Source organism: Pipistrellus hanaki (assembly GCF_964339955.1).
Source record: "Pipistrellus hanaki genome assembly, chromosome: 3".
NCBI classification, from domain to species: Eukaryota; Metazoa; Chordata; class Mammalia; order Chiroptera; family Vespertilionidae; genus Pipistrellus; species Pipistrellus hanaki.
Window position 1 is genome coordinate 149,773,110 of NC_140505.1, and position 22,280 is coordinate 149,795,389.

The 22,280-nt window shown below is 40.3% G+C and overlaps 1 protein-coding gene across 3 annotated transcripts in view; it reads left to right on the forward strand.

Annotated features, from left to right (window-relative positions):
* YAF2 (YY1 associated factor 2) overlaps positions 1-22,280 on the forward strand; it is a 69,717-nt gene that overhangs the window by 44,416 nt on the left and 3,021 nt on the right. The window lies entirely within an intron of this gene.

The following is a 22,280-nucleotide window of genomic DNA, read 5'->3' on the forward strand; positions in this document are numbered from 1 at the left end:
GAAGAGAGAAACTTGCCCTAACCGGTTTGGCTCACTGAATAGAGTGTCTGCCTGCAGACTCAAGGGTCCCAGGTTTGATTCTGGTTAAGGACATGTACCTTGGTTGCAGGCACGTAACCACTAGGGATTGTGCAGGAGGCAGCTGATTGATGTTTCTCTTTCATCGATGTTTCTAACTCTCTATCCTTCTCCCTTCCTCTCTGTAAAAAAAAAAAAAAAAAATCAATAAAATAAATAGAGAGAGAGAGAGAGAAACTTAAGCAAAATAGCTTACTAGGTGTGCCAGTTAATAATGAGGGTTTTTTCCCCCCCAGTAGATGGAGTTATACATATGTTGATATATAAATATATGATTTGATATGTATGCTATTTTATTACATTGATAGCAAGCTTCAAAACTTCCTATGTCAGATTTGCTGAAGGTGTTAACATCATAGATATTTTTACACTTAAAAAATGTCGAATTTTGTACCCCCCAAAAAGAGCATTTGCAGAAAGTTTTAATTCATTCTTTTATTTTGAAGAAAAGTGCTGCTGAAAGTTATATACTTGGGGAAGCTATGGTGAACATGCTTCATCTCAAGATACTTGTGAATGTTGATTTAAATGCTTTAAAAGTGATGATTTCAATGTAAAAGACAAAGAATGTCCAGGTCAAATGAAAAAATCTGAAGACCAACAATTACAAGCATTATTGGATGAAGATGTGTGTCAAACTCAAAAACAACTTGCAGAAAGATTAAACAATATTCAACAAACCATTTCCGATCATTTACAAGCAATGGGAAAGATTTTAAAGGAAGAAAAATGGGTGCCACATCAACTGAATGAAACACAAAAATGGAAAACCGAAAAGTTATCAGTAAAATGTTGCTTCAACAGCACAAAAGAAAGTATTTTTTTGCATCAAATTGTGACTGGTGATGAAAAGTGGATTTATTTTGAGAATTCCAAATGCACAAAATCATGGGTTGATCCAGGTCAACCATCAACATCGACTGCAAGGCCAAATCGCTCTGGAAAGAAGACAATGCTTTGTGTTTGGTGGGATCAGGAAGGTGTGGTGTATTATGAGCTTCTAAAAATAGGTGAAACCATTAATACTGATCGCTGCTGACAACAAATAATCAATTTGAACTACCCTTTGATCATGAAATGACCAGAATGTTCCAGAAGACACTGCAAAGTAATTTTGCTTCATGATAATGTACCATCACACTTCAAAACCAGTTAAAGACACATTAAAAGATCTTGCCTGGAAAGTATTAACCCACCCGCTGGTCCTTCAGATTAGCACTTGTTCCGATCGATGGCACATGCACTTTCTGAGCAGCACTTCAAAATGTACGAAGAATTGGAAAATTGGATCTCTGACTGGTTTGCCTCAAGATGGAAGAAATGTGTAGCTAGCGATGGACATTACTTTAAACAAAGCACTTTTGATGGTTATCTTGAAATTCTTGTATTTTCTTTGATTACAAAATCCACCATTATTAACCAGTACCTAGTGTACAGGCATACCCAATTTTATTTTTTTTCTATTAATTACATTTTATGAAGGCAAGATCCTCCACTAGCAAAAAGATTGACTTTATTATGGTGGTCTGGGATGAAATCTGCAGTATCTCTGGGGTATGCCTATACTAACTGGTCTATAAACATAGTTTACAAGCAATCCCGGGGTCGCAGAGGGAAGCCAGCGCCAGCAGCCAGGGGAAGGAAGGCCTACTGTTGCATGAATTTCGTGCATCGAGCCTCTAGTCTGTATCTATAAAAGACTAAGTTACGTACTGTCTATCCGTCTGACCATCTGACCTACCGGCTGGTACATATGACGTGCACTGGCAATTTAAAAATAAACGTTGACTTGCACAGGCATGATACATATAAAGCTCTTGCTGGTGCCAATCTCACACGTGTTTCGATCTGTCATGTTGATTGTGAATTTGGTTGACAGGCTAATATGCAAAGTGACTCAGGAGACCTGGAGTTTAATCACTCGTTATGACATGCTCTGACCACTAGGGGGCAGCACAGACCATGGCAGGCGACCAGCAAGTCGTGGTGGTGGGGCGCTGAAAGAGCAAGGGATGGAGGAGATGGGGACATGGGGGAACCACATGGTGGTAGGGTGGAGAGGGAAGGAGGAGGTGGGGAGACAGGGAATCTGATTGGCCCTGATCGCTGGCCAAGCCTAGAGACCCTACCTGTAAATGAATTTTGTGCACTGGACCTTTAGTCTCTGGATAAGAATGGTTTTAGCTAAAAGTAGACATATGTTGATCAGTAAGTACTCTATTAGTTTATTCATATCATAAAAGAAAGGCTTGGGAAACATGGGTGCTGTTTTTTGCAGATTCTAAATCAAATGACATCTTTTACTACCACCACTCTCTATATTTAGAAAGATCTAGCATCTAAAATTGATGCATTTCAAACTACAGTGGGAAGGTAGGAGAGGGTTGCGGGGGGGAGGGGAGGGGCGGTAAGAGATCAACCGAAGGACTTGTATGCATGCATATAAGCACAACCAACAGACACAAGACATTGGGGGTGAGGGGACAAGGGCAAGTGCTGGGGAGGTAGGGGAGGTGGGGGGAGGTCAGGGGGGAAAAGAGAGACTTATGTACTACTATTTGTAATACTTTAAACAAAGTTTTTTTTTTTTTTTTAATTGATATCTGCCTGCCTCTTAACCCTTAGTTCCACTTCTGGAAATTTAACCCGTTAAAATATTTTTAATGTGGCCAAGGGTGTTTACTGTGGTCTTAGGTGTAATGGCAAATGAATATAGTAATTAATAAAGCATGATAAATGACAAAAAAAATAGTTGATACATTTCAGTCATTGGTTTGTACAATAGCTTTCCCCACATGTTGGAATCACCTTGAAAACAGAAAGACCAAACCAAAACAGGATGTCTGGGCTCTGTCTTGGCTAAATAAATGAAAACCACTATGAAAGTGGGGCTCAGACAAGCATATATATATATATATATATATATATATATATATATATATATATATATTTGTTGTTGTTGTTGTTGTTGTAAATTTTTATCAAGTGAGTCCAGTGTGTATCAGCTTAGGAACTGTTGTTTTAAGTGGTTCCTAATGGAAGGATTTGAGTATGTACCCTTTCTCTGATTTAGTACAAATTGAATAAAGAAATAATTTTATGAATAAGCTTTCTTCATTCAGCATATATTTATACAGTGTCTGGAATGTAAATACCAATTATGGGAGAATAAAAAGAAGAGGGGAGGGGTAGGAGGAGGGAGGGAGGAAGGGAAGTAATTTAAAAACAGGTATAAGCTATATTTCGTAATATAGTTGTGTATCTATATAAAAGGCTAATATGCTTCCCACCTTGGCACTGACTACCGGGGGGCAGATGCTCAACACAGGAGCTGCTGAGCTGCAGTGACACCCCCCAAAACTAGAGAGAAGGAAACCCAATTCCCTGCAGGGCTGCACGATTCCACTTTTGGCTGTGGGTTGTTATTGCTGTGGCACTATCGGCCTAGAATCTGGTTTATTGCACAGTTGAGTTTGTGTTCCACACCCTGTATGAGAGCAACTTTGTAGAGTGCCCTCTTGCACTCCTGGACTCCTTGGGGGATGTCAGAGACGGTTTTGGCCCAATCTCTGAAGGCCAGGCCGAGGGACCCCACCTGCCAGAGGGACCCTGCTCACTCTGCCATTGCCCTTTGAGCCATTGTGCCACCCCAGGTGTAGCTGGCCAGGGAGAGACCGTGGGAGGTTGGCTCCAGGGCATGTCCGGCCCAGTCCTACCCCACCGGCCACCTTCTATCGGGTCTAGTAATAATTAATGTCGTTTTTAAACATTCGTTTAAAATCTTGCTTGGCGTTGACTTGTATTGACATAACCTTCAAACATGTGGTATCTACAGAACGTGTGAAGTGCAATTAACAAGTTTTGCTTGAAAAAGTTTGTGTTTGGTTTGGTTTTTGTTGCAAAACTAGGGCTAAGAAGATGGCGGATGAAGAGCATATTCGGCACTGCATGCTTTACGAGTTCCAATTAGGAAGAAAAGCAAGTGAGGCTGCAAAAAACATCTGTAGTGCTCTTGGTCAAGATGCAGTTAGCGCCAGAAAATGCCAGCGTTGGTTTGAGAAATTTCGCGAGGGAAATTTTTCGTTAGATGACAAGAGTGGTCGAGGCCGTGTGTCCAATTTTGATCAAGAAGCTCTTCAAGCTCTTTTGGTGCAAAATCCTCAAATTACCCAACAAGAGCTTGCGACAACTTTAAATTGTTCACAAAAAACAATTTCCAATCAATTGCGTGCACTTGGCAAAGTCCAAAAGTTTGGAAAATGGGTTCCTCATGAGTTGACCGACAACAACCATAATCAAAGAGTCACAATTTGCAGTTCGCTCCTCTCTTGTCAAAACCGTTTGCCGTTTTTAGAGCAAATTGTTACCGGAGATGAAGAATGGGTGCTGTATGTTAATTTGAAAAGGCAGCCTCAATGGTTGGACAAAAATGAGGCTCCGCAGCCCACGCCAAAACCTGCCTTGCATGCGAAAAAAGTGATGTTGTGTGTTTGGTGGAATTTTAAAGGAATTCTTCATTATGAACTTTTACCATCTACCCAAACCATTACAAGTGCAGTGTATAGTGCCCAATTGGAAAGGTTAGCCCAAGCTTTAAGAGAAAAAGAACCCGCGCTGATTAATCGGAAGGGCTTAATTCTTCACCACGATAACGCACGACCGCATACTGCAAGAATCACTGCTGAAAAACTGCGCCAGTTGGAATGGGAAGTTCTCCCTCAACCTGCATATTCTCCTGATATTGCCCCTTCCGATTACCATTTGTTTCGTTCTTTGCAAAACTTTCTTCTTGGAAAAAAATTTAATAATGAAGAATGCCTCAAAAATGCATTGACCGAATTTTTTGCATCAAAATCACAAGAATTTTACAACAGAGTGATTAAAATGTTTCCTGAGCGTTGGGCACAAGTAGTAGAAAACAATGCCAACTATATTGTTGATTAAATTTTGTTGTATTGTTTAAATAAATTCGATTTTAAAAAGTATTAGAAAACGACATTAATTATTACTAGACCTAATAATTGATTTCTTTTCTATGTGCACTGGGTCACTAGTTTACTATGATTATATGGCACAGTCCACATGTGCAGTAGGGTTTCAGAGAGGGAAGAGGTGAATATAGACAAGAGTAGATAAGTTAGGCTAATTATATAAGATGGGGCAGAGGCAAATAGGAAAGCACATTAGTGAAATTCAGGAAGTTGCTGCCCTTGACATATCCAGATCCTGGGATCTGATTTGGAGAGATCTGACAGTGTAGCTGACACTCTGACCTTATTCTGTAGGTGGGTGGCAGCAAGAGAGGGGAAACTGTGGAGCTTTGAAAAATACTGGGTTTTACTCCTGGAGACTTTTATTCTGTTGGTCTGGATGGGACCCACGTAGTGTAATTGTAAAACACTAATTTCCCTGTGGTGGTTATGTCAGCCGGGTTGGAAAACTGTTATAGGATCACTTCAGGTCCCAGGACATTTTTTGTAGGAGGGTTTAACATTCACCCATCCACTAAAAACATTAGGCATTTTTTATGTCATGAGCACAGACCAGGCAAACAGCAGTGAACAAAAGAAAACAGGAAAAAGTCCCTGTTTACACTATGGGGGTTGAAGGGAGCTTATATTCTTTTCTGGTAGGTGAAAACAGGCAATAAATTCATAACATATAATATGATAAGAAGAAGCAAGTGCTTTGAAGAAAATAAAGCATAATGGGGGCATAGTAATGACCACAGTGGGAAGTGGAGTTGAAGAGAGTGCTGTTTTATCAGGTTAGAAAAGACTTCCGTGACTTGGCATTTGACAATTGGAAGTAGTGAGGGAGTGACTGTGCAGAGGGGATAGCAGGGGACACCTCAGGCAGGAGTAAAGGCAGTGAGCTTGGATACTGTGGACTGAATTGTACCCCTTTGCCCCAAGTTTATATATTGAAGCCCTAAGCCCCAATGTGACTGAATCTGGAATACGGTTTTTAGGAGCTAATTCAGGTTAAATGAGGTCATAAGGGTGAGGTCCATAATATTGGTGCCTCATATTATTATAATGCCGTAATATTGGTGGCCTTATCAGAAGATGAAAAGAGATCTCTCTCATTTTAATCTGATTAGTGGTTCAGTTAAACATTTTTTAAAATAGCTTTTATTAAGGTGTAATTGACATCTACTATACTGCACATAATTATAGTATACAATTTGATAAGTTTCATCATGTGAATACACCTATGAAAAAACATTTCCACAATTAATATAGTGAACATATTTGTCATAATCAGAAGTGTGTTTGTATCCTTTTCTGGGTTTTCCTCCTGTGTGTACCTCCCTTCCATCCTCTGGCACTAGGCAACTACTCATTTGCTTTCTGTATAAATTAGTTTGCATTTTCTAGAATTTTATAAGTGGAATAATATAATATGTATTCCTTTGTATGATTTCTTTAAGCATAATTGTTTTGATATTCATTTATGTTGTTGCATGTATCAGTGCTTCAGTTCACTCTGTTGCTGAGTAGTATTCCATTGTAAGAATTGTACCACTATTTCTTTTTTAAATTTTTTAGTTAAATTTATTGGGATGAGATTGGTTAATAAAATATTATATGTTTCAAGTGTACAGTTCTGTAATACCTCATCTGTATATTGTGTTACGTATTTATTACCCCAAGTCAAGTCTTCTATCAACATATATTTGACTCCCTTTATCTTTTTCTACCTCCAGCCCCACTCCCCTTTCCCGCTGGTAACTAGCTCTGAGGGAAATGCAGTTCAAATCCACAATGAGATGCCACCACATACCTGTTAGAATGGCTGTTATTATCAAGTAACAATCTATACTAATAACAGCTTAGGTCTGTCACGACCAGACAGACAACCAGTCACCAGGAAGTGCATGGAGCACCTCTGTGTCCTGCCCCCACGGCCCACAGGCTCCTATCACAGCAAGGCTGGTGGCCCGGTGGGTGGGGTGAGGCAGGCTCAGACAGAAGGGCCTGGATGCCGGACACCATGGTCCGCTATCAGGGCCCGGGACCACAGACAGACAGCCGGGCCTGGCTGCCAGGTGCCGTGGTGAGCAAGCGAGCGAGCAGGCCTGCAGACAGCAGGGCCTGCCAGCAGCAGTGCAGTGGCAGTCCCGCCTCTGCGCGTGGGCAGCACAGGAAACATCTTTCCTGACTGCTAATTGGCTAAGCTCCTGGTACGCCACTCGCTACACCACTCGCAGTGTTCTTGATGACTGGGGTAATAAGAATCCAAGAAGGTGATCTAGGGTTTTTCCACCTCACTCCTGGAGGAAAAACTAAGGTCTGCTGCTAGAGGGACTAACAAATGTCATATCCTGCCCTAGCCAGTTTGGCCCAGTGGATAGAACCTCGGCCTGCCAACCACAGAGGACTGGGTTCAATTCTGGTCAAAAGGGCATGTACCTAGGTTGCAGGCTCCTCCCTGGTTGGAGCTCAGGTCAGGGCTCATGCAGGAAGCAGCCAATCGAAGTGCCCCTCTCACATTGATATTTCTGTCTTTCCTTCTCCCACGCTCTCTAAAAATCAATGGAAAAATATTCTCAGGTGAGGAAGGAAGGAGGGAGGAAGGAAGGAAGGAAGGAAGAAAGGAAAAAAGGAAGGAAATGTCATATCCTATGAAAGAGACATCTTGAAAATGCCTAAAGAAAGTTGTCATTTTTTGGTGGTGAAGGAAGAGGTGTCTGTGTTGATGAAAACACCTTGGTGGCTGCGGTGGCTGGCAGTGGCAGCAGCAGCGGGGTGATGGGGACAGTGCCTTCCCCTGATCAGCCTGCAGAGGGAGGCCAGACGTCAGTAGGACATCCCCTGAGGGCTTCCGGATTAGAGAGGGTGCAGGTTGGGCTGAGGGACCCCCCCTCCCGTGCACAAATTTCATGCAGCGGGCCTCTAGTTTATATACTAAAAGCCTAAGCGACCATTACAGTGGAATGACCACAATGACCAGTTGCTATGATGTGCACTGATCACCAGGGGGCAGATGTTCAATGCAGGAGCTGCCCTCTTGTGGTTAGTGTGCTCCAGTGGTGGTGGCAGGAGCCTCTCCCATCTCCGTGGCCGTGCTAATGAGCAGCAAGCAGGCAGGTGGTAAGGAGCAAGAGGCCCCGGACTACAAGAGGCATGTCCAACTGCCAGCTTAGATGGGTGTCCCAGGCTGCGAAAGGGTGAAGGTTGGGGTGAGGGGAGCCTTCCCCGCCCCTGCATGCACAAATTTCATGAACCTGGACTCTAGTAAGTAATAAGTGTTGGAGAGATATTGGAGAAAAACCTCATTGACTGCTGGTGGGAATGTAAACTGGAAACAGTATGGAGGTTCCTTAAAAATTTAAGAAGAGTTACCATATAACCCAGCAATCCTACAGTTTCTTTATTCAACTGTTGATGGACATTTGGGTATTTTCAGGTTTTGGCCATTATACATAAAGCTGCTATGAACATTTGTGTAAAAGTCTTTGTGTGGACACTTCTTTCCCTAATAGCTTGGTGTGGAATAGCTGGGTAATGTGGATCACATTTGTTCATATAGTTTCAACATGAGAAATTGTGTGTGTGTGTGTGTGTGTGTGTGCATTTCTTTGAGAAAATTCTTTATTAAAATGAATGTTAATTAGTTGAAATTATTAAAAATAATCTTCCATTTATTAGTTTCAGTTTTAAAATCTGTTTTTTTTCTGCCCTAGCTGGGTAGCTCGGTTGGAGCATCATCCTGAACACCAAAAGGTTGTAGGTCTGATTCCTGGTCAGGACACATACCTCAGTTGCAGGTCCATGCCCCTGTTGGGGTGAGTTTAGGAGTTGGCTGATTGATGTTTCTCTCTGATATCGCTGTTTCTCTCTCTCTCTCTCTCTCTTTCTCTCTCTCTCTCTCTCTCTCTCTCTGTCTCTGTCTCTGTCTCTGTCTCTGTCTCTCTCAAATATCAGTGAAAACATATCATTAGGTGAAGTTTTTTTTAAAACTAACTTTTTCTTAAATTTTTGTTCATTTTTACAAGTCTTATTCAACTTACAAATTTTAACTTTTATCTCCTTAGGCATAGTTATTTTAAAAAAGCATTGCAAGTTAATTCTAATTGGACTCAGGGCTGCAAATCATTGTACAGATGGTATTTACACCAAGGATTGAATTAGATCACCTAGACCAGCATTTCTCAAGCTTTGCGTGCATAAAAATACTCATAGTTCTGGGATAAGGTTGAGAATTTGCATTTCCAGGAAGTGCCCAATGCAGATTCCCTTGGTTGGGTTGGTGGCCTGCACTTTAAGTAATACCATCCCATAGGGTTAGTGTAGGTAGAAGAGATACCCAAAGACTGACTTCTGGAGCCCTGCACAATTTAGAAATTGAGAAAGAGGAGGAGGAATCAGTAAATGAGACTATGAAAGAGTAGTCTGTGAGGCAGAGAATAATCAGAAGAACGTGGTGTTCTAAAGGTTTGTGAAAAAGTTTTGCTGGAAGAGAAGGAGTGAAAAACTCAGTTAAATACTTAAAAAGACTCAGTAAGGTGAGAGCTACAGTTGATCAATGAATATGGTGAAGTATTGCTGACCTTGAAAGAATTTATTTTGGTAAATAGTAGAGACAAAAACTGATTGAGGTGGAAAACAGAAGAGAGAAATGGGGCAGTGGCTAGAAAGGCATTTGGACTTAGGGAAGGGTATTTTCTTTCTTTGTTTAAGATAAGAACTATTATAATATGTTTGTATCTAATAGGAATAACCTATTAGAGAAGAAAATAAAAATTGTTGGAGCAGAGGAGAAAGGAGATCAGTAGCAGGAGTGGTGTCCTAGAGAAGTGATCCAGTGGGCAGGTGGAGGCATTTTAAAAAATACATATTTTTATTGATTTCAGAGAAGAAGGGAGGACAGAGAATAGAAACATCAGTGATGAGAGAGAATCATTGATCAGCTGTCTCCTGCATGCCGCCCACTAGGAATTGAGCCCGCAACCCAGGCATGTGCCCAAACTGGGAATCGAACCATGATCTCCTGGTTCATGGGTCGACACCCAGCCACGGAGCCTTTGCATCGGCGTGGTGGAGGCATATTCTTAAATAGGAATATGGTTAGGGAACTTAGAGTGTGTGGGCACAGATGGGAACTTGTGGAAATTTTAATCCAGTAGCTTCTATTTTCTCTGTGAAATAGGAATCAAGGTCATTCCATGATAATATGCCATGTAATAAAAGTAAGCTTTTTTCAGTGCTCTATCCCCATGCTTGGAACAGTGATTTGAACATAGTGATAATAAATAAATATGCAGGAAAGAGTAATCTTGGATATGAAGGGAGAAGGGGAGGAGTCAAGTAGGTAGTGTAGGGAGCTGCTGTTGGGTTAGGCCAGTGGCCAGCAAACTCACTAGTCAACAGAGCAAAAATATCAACAGTACAATGACTGAAATTTCTTTTGAGAGCCAGATTTTTTAAACTTAAGCTCCTTCTAATGCCACTTCTTCAAAATAGACTCGTCCAGGCCGTGGTATTTTGTGGAAGAGCCACACTCAAGGAACCAAAGAGCCAGTTTGCCGACCATGGTTTAGGCTATAGTGGTGTTCATGGGACTGATAAATAATGTGGAAGAAAAATTGAAAGGAATTGATGTTTATTTGGCTAAGATGAAGGAAAAGTTGAAGATGACCTTCCTGAATGTAGCTCTAGAGCAGAAGTGGGGAATGTCTGGCCTGCAAAATCATTTTGTCTGGCCCTGCCAAGGCAGTAGGGGTGAGTTAATGAAATATTTGACCAAATATAGTAGGCTGATTTTTAAGTTGATAAATTTGTATGGCCCTCAAATGATGTTGTAAATATTCAAATGGTCCTTGGCAGAAAAAAGGTTCCTCACCCCTGTTCTAGAGCGTGTCAGTGGTCTTTGAAGTTAAGTGAACTGTGATGTTGCTTAACAATTTGAGGGATTTTTCAGAGACTTAATTGCTGAACACTCCAACCTAGTTTTTATAGCAGTTGTATCATCTATTTTGTCTGTACTTAACCAAGGACTATCGTAGTAGTTGCCAAGGAATCAAGTCTCTCCTGTTGCTATCTTCCGGGATTTTAGGGAAAATTGTGTCTGGGCTTCTGCAGAAGTGTATAATGTTGAAAAATAAATATATGGAAACCTTACAGACTCTTCAAAATATTCTGCATAGATTCTTGAAATGGTGAGGAATATTGTTCCATACATTATATAATCTTCTTAGGCAAGTGACAAGAAGAAAGAATACGTTGAACCTTAGGTATAAATTTAATTGGCATGGTGTGAATATGTTGGATCAGTGGTTTTCCCATGGTAGTCATCACAGCCACCTGTCAGGGATAACTGGGGGATTTGAGCATGAACACTGAGCACATGGGGGCTAAGGAGTCTCTACATCAACTTCATAGATGTATAAGTTAGTTTTTGCAGTTTTATCTATTAAGAGTCCTTATAAAATTTTATTAGCATGGTGATTCTGCGAAACAATAACAAAAACATTTAAATATCCTTACAATAGGTAATATTTGAATTTTTCTGATAAGTCAAATAGTGCTGATAGATGATTCCATTATTTAGAGGTGGGAAAAATCACTTATAAAGGACTTTTAATCATTTGATTTAATAATAAAAAATATAAAATAATAAAAAATTTTATAGCAAGGAGACACATTAAACTCTTCATTATGTATTTATGGAGAAGAAGTAAATGACTCAAAAGCAAGATGGCATCAGAAATTTTTTCAAGGGGGAAGAGTGAGAATAAATTAACCAAAGAACTTATATGCATACATACATAACCCATGGACACAGACAATAGTGTAGTGAAGTCATGGAAAGGGGATGGGTGCAAGGTGCAGGGAGGTCATGGGGTGTGGGGGGCGCGGAGAAGGAACATCTGTAACACTTTCAACAATCAAGATAATTTAAAAAAAAGATAAATTAAAAAAATAAAATGACTCCTTGGAAGTTGGCACCTATTCAAATCAGTGTTCACACAGTTGACTAACAATGGTTTTTATACATTATATTTAAATTGTATTTATAATAATTGTTGATATAAAGACATGTTTATTGAGCATGTAATACATGTAAGATCTGCTGTACTAGATGCTGGGGCTACAACAATAGGTAAGATGTGATCTCTTCCCCTGTAGGTATTATGTAGTCCAGTTGGTGGGGAGACAGGACACAGCCATGAAAGGATCAATAGTATTACAGAGCAGTGTGGAAGACCACAGTTCTGCAGAGGTACTTGAAGAGGTACTGCAGAGGTACTTCCTTCTGTGGATAATATTTTGTGCAAAAACCACATCTATATAATGTATTAATTTTTCAAATGATTAAAATATTTTAAAAAGAAATGTTAGATGCACATTTCTTTTTAAAATATTTTAGGGTCTTGCCCAGAAGTGGGGTTCAGTGGAAGACCACAGTTCTGCAGAGGTACTTTAAGAGGTACTGCAGAGGTACTTCCTTCTGTGGATAATATTTTGTGCAAAAACCACATCTATATAATGTATTAATTTTTCAAATGATTAAAATAATTTAAAAAGAAATATTAGATGCACATTTCTTTTTAAAATATTTTAATCATTTGAAAAATTAATACATTATATAGATGTGGTTTTTGCACAAAATATTATCCACAGAAGGAAGATCACAAAAGCTAATTAATTTATTCTATTTTTAAAATTTTAAAATAAAGTAGCAAATCCTTTATTTGTATTTCTCAAACACTGTGAAAAAAATAGCCCTAGAAACATTTTTAGTCATTTATTTTCCCTTTTCTACCTTTGCCCTCATATAACAGTTTTATTCCCAAGCTATTCCTCAAAACCTCTCTAACCCCCACAAATAAAACCTCTTCTGGCAATTTCTTTCAATTGTTTTCCCTTCTGAGTCTCTATCATAACATCTCAAAAATTGATCTGTCAAGTAAGATCTACCTCAAAAAGCCTGGGAGGGGAAGAGTCATTGATCAGGCCAAACTAGAGAATGCTCTTCTGAGGGCCTGGGGAAGAGAAATCCAGGGACTTGGCATGGAGTCATTTTCATCCCTCTGTTTTTTGGTTTTTTTTTAAATAAATATTTATTATTCATATTATTACAAAAGTTCCTCATTTCCCCCCCTCCACCAGGTTCCCACCCCACCCTCTGCCCTTTCCCCAGCCCCCACTGTCCTCATCCATAGGTGCACAGTTTATGTTCAGTCTCTTCCCGCACCCCCACTCCTCTTTTCCCCGAGAATTGTCAGTCCACTCCCCTTCCGTGCCTCTGATTCTATTATATTCAACAGTTAATATTGTTCATCAGGTTTTTTTTAATTCCCTTGGTTTTTAGATTCACTTGTTGATAGTTACATATTTGTTATTCATTTTTATCTTTATTTTCTTCCTCTTCCTAAAGAATCCCCTTCAGCAATTCATATAATTCTGGTTTGGCAGTGATGAACTCCTTTAGCTTTTTTATTTTATTTGTGAAGCTCTTTATCTGGCCTTAGATTCTGAGTGATAGCTTTGCTGGGTAGAGTATTTTTGGTTGTAGATTCTTGCTATTCATCACCTTGAATATTTCTTGCCATTCCCGTCTGGCCTGCATGGTTTCTGTTGAGAAATCAGCTGACAATCGTATGGGTGCTCCTTTATAGGTAACTACTTGCTTTTCTCTTGCTGCTTTTAATATTCTCTCTTTGTCTTTTGCTCTTGGAATTTTAATTATGATTTGTCTTGGTGTGGTCTTCTTCGGATTCCTTTTGTTTGGGGTTCTGTGCGCTTCCTGGACTTGTAAGTCTATTTCTTTCACTAGGTGGGGGAAGTTTTCTGTCACTATTTCTTTCAATATGTTTTCGGTATCTTGCTCTCTGTCATCTTCTGGAACCCCCATAATTCTGATGTTGGTTCGCTTGAAGTTGTCCCAGAGGTTTCTTACGCTGTCTTCAACTTTCTGGATTCTCTTGTCTTCTTGCTTCTACAGAGGAGTGTCCTCTGGCTCTTTGTGTTCCAAATCTTTGACTTGATTCTTGAAATCTTCCATTCTGTTTTTAGGACTCTGTATAATATTTTTTATTTCAGAGAATGTATTTTTTATTTCTAGTTGATCCTTTATTATTTCTAGTTGATCCCTTTTCATATCTTCATAGGTCTTGTTTATTTTATCGGCCTTTTCTAGGAGATTCTTGAAAAACCTTATAAGCGTGGTTTTGAACTCTATATCCAGTTGCTTTTTGTCCTCCATTTCTTTCGTTTGTGATCCGTTTCCTTGTCTCGGCATTTTCACTGCTTCCCTGAGTTGGTAGGGTGGGAGGATCAGCTGTATCTGCCAGGAGACAGCCTTATTCGACTAGACTTGGAAAACTGCAAGAGCCTCTGTGCTCAGCTTGGATAGGGCGGAGTTTCAGGGTGGAGCCTACAGCCTTGGCTTCCGGTTAGCTCTGCCCTATGAGGTTCCTGAATCTCAGTGTTCCTCAGTGTCCTTTGGTACTCGCTACAAGCACCTCTGAGAGAAAGGTGCCCTAGAGTTTCGCCCGCTACCAGACAGTCTAGTCTCTCCCCCAACAAGCCCGCTACTGGAGTTCAATGCAATTGGAAGTGGGGTTAAGAGCAGTCCAGAGTTATGTCTCCTTCCTGCTAGGGCAATCCAGCGGCTCAATCAACAGTCTGTCCTCTGCGCGAAATGTGTGTGACTCGGGGGCTCTGCCTTTCGCCGCTCCCCTGAGCTTCTGCCTTACATCCCAGATTCCCTCTGTATGAGCCTGGGGCCCAAGGGTCTTGCCCAGAAGTGGGGTTCAGTGCAGTTGGAATTGGGGCTCAGCACAGTCTGGAGCTTTTTTCTCCTTCTCGCTAGGGCAATCTAGCAGCACAGTCAACAGTCTGTCCTCTGCACGAAATGGGCGCGACTCGGGAGCTCTGCCTTTTGCCGCTCCCCTGAGCTTCTGCCTTACAGCCCAGATTCCCTCTGTATGTGTCTGGGTCCCCAGGGTCTCGCCCAGAACTGGGGTTTAACACAGTCCGGAGCTTTTATCTCCTTCCCGCTAGGGAACACCAGCCAGGCATTCAGCCGCCCCTCCTCTCTGGCTCCGACCTCTCCGCGTACGCAGCGTGTCTCCGTACCTTAGGCTTTTACAGCTCCTCTGATTTTCCTTCTGGTTTTCTCTTTCCTTCTAGTTGTAGAATTTCCAGTCAGTCAACTTCCTGTAGTTCTGGATAATGTCCACTTTAAATTTTAGTTGTATTTTTTGAAATGGTTGTGTGAGGCTGCAGTTAGGCGGTTACCTATGATGCCATCTTGGTTTCTCTCCCTCGTCCCTCTATGTTTGTTAATCCTTTGTAGACTGCATGGTGCTAGAGCTCTCTGACTAGGTCTTCAAATGACATTATCCTAGGAGTCATTACATTAACAATACATGTTTAAGGACAAAAGAAATATGGTTTCTCACATAGGAAGGATTTTATCATATAGCATTTTGCAACAGTGAACCTCAACCATCTTGTTTTGCATTGACATGTGATGGTATTCTTTTATCTTCTATGACATTTGACACCAAAATTTACTTTATATGATTCATAAGTGGATGAATACTGGAGGATATATATGTATACTAGTCTAAAAATGAAAAGATAATTTTGGAGCAAAGAAAATTGCTATCCTCTTTTCAAAAAATGATGAGCCACCAAGGTTTTCAAAGTAAAATGTTTTGACAATGCAAGGATAAGAAGTGGATATAAAAAATAGCCAAAATCGCCATATGATTTAGCTTAGTGGATAGAGCACCAGTCTACACGGACTGAAGGGTCCTGGGTTTGATTCCAGTCAAGGGCACATGCCTGGGTTGTGGGTTTGATCCCCATTAGGGGGTGTGCAGGAGGCAGCCAATCAATGATTCTCTCTCATCGATGATGTTTCTATCTCTCTATCCCTGTCCCTTCCTCTCTAAAATCAATAAAAATATTTGTTTTAAAAATTGGTTTGTTTTTAAAAAAAAGATAAGCCAAAATCCATCAGTGATGTATATGAATTTAGGAAACCAGTGTTTACAAGATAGATATGTTCCTAGGGTTAGACATAATAACTGATAAGTTATCTACATTATAAAAACTTTGTGTTTTTTAGGTCTATATACCTTTAAAATCACATTATTAGACAATAAAAATTTGAGCTTACTATGTTACTAAAATTTTTAATATTCATTGTTTCTTTATTTCATCTGTAAATTATTTATAAAATGATATATTTTAAAAAGCGGTCCATGGTAATGGCTATTTTTTCTAATGTACTGATGGCTTAGACATGAACTAAATAAAGTTCTTTCTACCCTGTCTATAATAAGTCCCCTAACTGTTTGCTCTATCACAGGACATCATTTTCTTCTTAGTGCTTTTGACAAAATTTACTGCTATTTCCTTTTGTGTAGTGTCTTTCTCATCTGCTAAGTAAACTATGAGGGCACAGACTAAGTGTGTCTTATTATATAGTGAACCTTCAGCACCCCACCTAGTCCTTGACAAGTATTAAGGGTGTAATAAATTTGTCAGTGGGGTGGATGCTTATACAGTCTTCCTTGGTTAGATTTTTGAACTTTGTCAACAAACCCAGATTTGGCGGTTAGTTCAGACATTTTAATCATTGAGATTTATTATACTGCTTCAAATTATCATGTATTTTAGTGTCATGAATCAGATGGCTTCTTTTTGAGCTCTGAGTAATGCTGCCTCTTTTAGAAAAGAACCAGTAATTATCTTATGTCTTGTTTTTCTTTTTTTTTCTTTTTGTATGTTCAGTTTGACTAAGCTAATTAGTAATGAGATTGATTAAGCTTAAAGCATTTTTCTTATATTTAGCACATATTGTATTGGAGGGTGGAGGTGAAGGGCAGACACATAGTTAGAAATGGTATATACAATATTAAGCCTCCTAGTCACATGGAAGGTTTAACAGCTTCTAAAATATTTTGTTTTGATGAATAGTAGGTATCCTTTAAATGATTGTTGAAATGTTTCCTTTTTTAATGATAACAGTAAATTATCACTCTTGCCAAACACTGTCTGTTTGGGCATTTACAATGGATAAATAGATACATAGGGACTACAAAATTTTTGAATACAAAATTTCACAAGTTATAGCCTAATCATAACATATGTAAGAAGATAATAGAGTGCATTTGGAATATGGCTGAAAAACACTTTACTAATTAGATGACCTTTTTGTTCTTATCCCAGAACCTTTGGTATTAGAGATGTATTGTTAAAACCCCGAATAATAAAACTCTGAACACAAAAAAGCATATCTTATAAATGACATATCTTGCCCCTTATTTCCTGAGTAAACTTTCTTCCACGTCTAAAATTCCATACTCTCCTTATTTTTCTCATTGAACTCCTTGGAGATAGGAGGACTTTCTTTTTAACAGGGCACGGTGAGGATGAATCACTTTATGATAGGAAAAGAAGGTCATCATAAGCTATGCTCCCTCTGGCTTCAGTGAAGAATCTTTAGAGCTCATTTAGCCCCTATAGATAAGCAAAAACATTTTATTTCAATAGGCTATATGCATATATGTATGTATATTTATATATTATGCTTTTCTCCCAAATTTGAAACAGAGCAAATAATCCTAGAACAGAAGAGCAAAGGTATAATCTTTAAGTGAAAAACAACCAGCATTAAAATAATAATAGAAGAATAAAATAGTATATACATTGAGTGGCCTGATTATCATGATCTCTGAATGCATAATAATCTGGCCACTCAGTGTATATCCTATAATAATAATAGGCTAATATGCAAATTGTCACCTTGATCAGGTGTTTGACCAGCAGGCAGGCTGGCCAACTGCCCATGTCCTCTCTGTCTGGCCAGGCTGGCCAGCCCCCACCCATACACAAATTCATGCACTGGGCCTCTAACACACACACACACACACACACACACACACTCTCACATACACACATACACACACACATACACACTTATACATACATATATACACACATACATACATATGTATACATGTATACACACAAAGATATGTATACATATATATACACCATATATATCCTACCTAATAAAAAAGAAACATGCAAATTGACTGCACTTTAGCTATGCCCACAAGCCCTGCCCACCAGCTAATTAGGGTGAGCATGCAAATTAACCCAACCAAAATGGCAGTTAATTTGCATATCCAGGCCAGAGGGAAAACTGAAGACACATAGAAAGAAGCCAGGTGCTGTGGAGAAGCAAGCAAGCGGGGCAGGAAGAAGGGAGGAAAGCAGGAGGGCCGGGGGAGAAGGGAGAGAAGCAGGTGGGCAGGGAAAAGGGAGGGGAAAGCAGGCAAGGTCGGGGGAAGGGAGGAAAGTAGGCAGGGTATTGACTGCAGCAGGAAGCACTATTGCAGGAATCTTCCTGTAAGGGGCATCTAATATATGTATATGCATATATATATATGTATATGTATAGTATGTGTATGTATATGTGTATGTATATGTATATGTATACACACACACACTCTGAATGGTCAGATTATTATGCCTTCAGAGATCATAATAATCTGTCCACTCAGTGTATTTAGTAGAGTCTAGGATAAAAAAGAGAGAGTAAGAAATACAACTACTGAAGAACAGAAATAAATCTTTTTCTTAAAGAAAAAGAGAACCACTATAGAAAATTTGTTGATTAAAAAATAAAATCAATAACAAACAACACTAGGAACAGAAATTACATGGTTATCAGACAACTAGTCTCACATTTCCACTTGGCCTAAGGACAGCTTTGCTTATATTTTATAAAATCTAAAAAGCCAATATGGCTGAGACTGGTTTGGCTCAGTGGATAGAGCGTCGGCCTGGGGACTGAAAGGTCCCAGGTTTGATTCTGGTCAAGGGCATGTACCTTGGTTGCGGGCACATCCCCAGTGGGGAGTGTGCAAGAGGCAGCTGATTGATGATTCTCTCTCATCAATGTTTCTAACTCTCTGTCCCTCTCCCTTCCTCTCTGTAAAAAATCAATAAAATATATTAAAAAATAAAAATAAAAAGCCAATATGTCCAACACCAAGGTCATCGCTTCCTCTTGTTTAGAATAGTCCTGCTCTTGGCTTCCTGCAACTATGGGTCTTAGTCCATTTGAGCTGCTCCAACAATAATACCATAGACTGTGTGGGACATAAACAACAAACATTTATTTTTCACAGTTCTTGAGACTGGGAAGTTCAAGATCATGCCACTGGCAGATTCAGTGTATAATGAGGACACTTCTTTTTGACAGTCAATTTCTCACTGGGTCCTCACATGGTAGAAGGGACAAAGGATCTCTCTCTCTCTGTGGCCTCTTTTATAAGAGCATTAATCCCATTCATGAGGGCTCTACCTGCATGACTTAATAATCTCCCAAAGGCTCCCCCTACCAGCATAATACTATCACCTTGGGGGATTGGATTTCAACATGTGAATTTGGGGAGAAAGGTCACAAACATTCTGTCCATAGCTCTATGCTTTCTAATTCCCTGTTTCTTTCAGTTTTACTCCTATTGGGAAGAGGGTTTTGTTCTTTATCCCTCTTATTCAGCACTGATCTGGTTGTATTATCCTTATGAAATGTCAACAGATTCACTGCTTCAATTCCATTCCCCTGACTATGCCATAGAATAGATCCTTATTACTACTGTGTTTCCCCGAAAATAAGACATCCTCCGAAAATAAGACCTAGCGCATGGAAAGATAAGACATCCCCTGAAAGTAAGACCTAGCGCAACTTTGGGAGAAAAAAATAATATAAGACACTGTCTTATTTTCGGGGAAACAGGGTATTACTTCATTTCTAGTTTGACGTGGTAGAAATATAGCTTGTTTCCTGATTCTAGTCTCTTACCTGAGCAGTTTAAATAATGGTTCTTTCTGGGTTGGTTTTGCCTTGTAGGAGAGTATACATTTATTATTTTGTGCTTACCACTGAGAATTTAACACTTAGAATAATTCTAGATTCATAACTCATTTAGAAGATAAATTAGTGCCCTGACCAGATAGCTCAGTTGGTTAAAGCATCATCTCGATATTTCAAGGTTGGAAGTTCAATCCCCATTCAGGGAACATATAAGAATCAACCAATGAGTGCCTGAATAAGTGGAACAATAAATCGATGTTTCCCCTCCCTCTCTCCTTTTACACCTTCCTCTCTCCCCCTCCCTTCCTTATTCTCTAAAATGTCAATAAAGGTGTTTTTAAAAGAGAAAGAATTTAATTCTACCTCCTGGTTTAATGAAACAAAACCTGTACTAATATGCTTTTATTCTCACACTAATGGGCTCATCCTATCTATTATATAATAAAAGAGGAATATGCAAATTGATCTCAGATATGCCCACAAAGCCACACCTACCATCCAATCAGGAACAAGTATGCAAATTAACCCAACCAAGGTGGCTGCGGCCACAGAGAGAGTAGGAGGCTTGGGTTGTCCTCAGCAATGGAGGAAGCCAAGCTTTCTGCCTGCCCTTGTTGGCCCAGGCCTCTGCTCAAGGCTACAAAGTTTCAATTATAGAAGATAGATAAATCCCAACAAAAATGGCTTCGGACATGGAGACTACTTACTTTAAATCTTGACTTTAGTTACCAAAGTTCTACCATAAAGCTGGAGGGATCCTTGATCTGTGCTTATAGAGTGACAGCTTGTACTGGCACCAAAGATTAAAGCCAGACAACATTTCAGATATCTCTATGCAGTTATTAGAGTAGTTCTCAATAAGTATTTTTTTTAATGAACAAGTGAGTGAGGAGGCCTGTATCAAAAGATTGGGCAGATCTCAAAGGTCAAAAAAGGATTGTGAGCTTGTGGCTAGGTACTTAAGGCACCCCAAGGAATTGAGCAATAATGACTGAGAAATTTCAACACTCAAATATTTTTTTAAATTAATAAATGAAAGATTTAAAAGGAAAAAACAAATAGTCATAGTCATAGATGGTTAGATATTTTCTTCTCTGAGGGAGGAAGGATAAATTTAAACATTATTTCAATGTAAACTTTCAAGTTTAATTTTTAAAATTTATGTGTATTTTTATCTGCTTCTCTATGAGCATTCAGTTTGATACATAGTTTTTTTTTTTATATATATTTTATTGATTTTTTTACAGAGAGGAGGAGAGAGGGATAGAGAGCTAGAAACATCGATGAGAGAAACATCGACCTGCTGCCTCTTGCACACCCCCTACTGGCGATGTGCCCGCAACCAATGTACATGCCCTTTACCGGAACCAAACCTGGGACCTTTCAGTCTGCAGACCGACGCTCTACCACTGAGCCAGACCGGTTTTGGCTGATACATAGTTTTAATAATTTCATGTTGATTTATGTAAGTTATATTCTAATGGTTTGACCATATATCTTGGACTATAACTTTTAGCTGTTATATTTCTACTAGAAGCCCAGTGCATGAATTTGTGCACCAGTGGAGTCCCTGGGCCTGGCCTGTAGGATTGGGCTGAAACTGGCTCTCTGACATCCCCTGAGGAGTCCCGGATTGCGAGAGGGCACTAGACCAGGGCGAGGGACCCCATGGTGCACCATTGGGGCTGGGAGGGACGTGGGAGGTTGGCCAGCCAGGGAGAGCTCCAGGGCATGTCTGGTCCATCTTGCTCAGTCCCAATTGGCTGGACCCCAGCAGCAAGCTAACCTACCAGTCAAGGGGTCTGCCATCTGGTGGTCAGTGCACATCATAGCTAGCGGTTGTGTGGCCTTAGCATATTATTACCATACTAGAGGCCCGGTGCAGGAAATTCATGCATTGGGGGGTGGTATTCCTCAGCCCAGCCTGCACCCTCTCCAATCTGGGACCCCTCAAGGGATGTCTGACACCCAATCCCACAGGCCAATTGGACATCCCTCTCACAATCCAGGACTGCTGGCTCCCAACTGCTTGCCTGCCTGCCTTCCTGATTGCCCCTAATCACTTCTGCCTGCCAGCCTTACCACCCCCTAACCACTTCCCTGCCAACCCGATTGATGTCTAACTGCTCCCCTGCCAGCCTGTTGCCCCCAACTGCTCTCTCCTGCAGGCCTTGTTACCCCCAACTTCCCTCCTCTGCCGGCTTGGTCACCCCAACTGCCCTCCCTTGCAGGCCTGGCCCCTCCCAACTGCCCTCCATCTTGTGGTGGCCATTTTGTGTCCACATGGGGACAGGTTCTTTGACCACATGGGGGCAGCCATCTTGTGTGTTGGAGTGATGATCAATCTG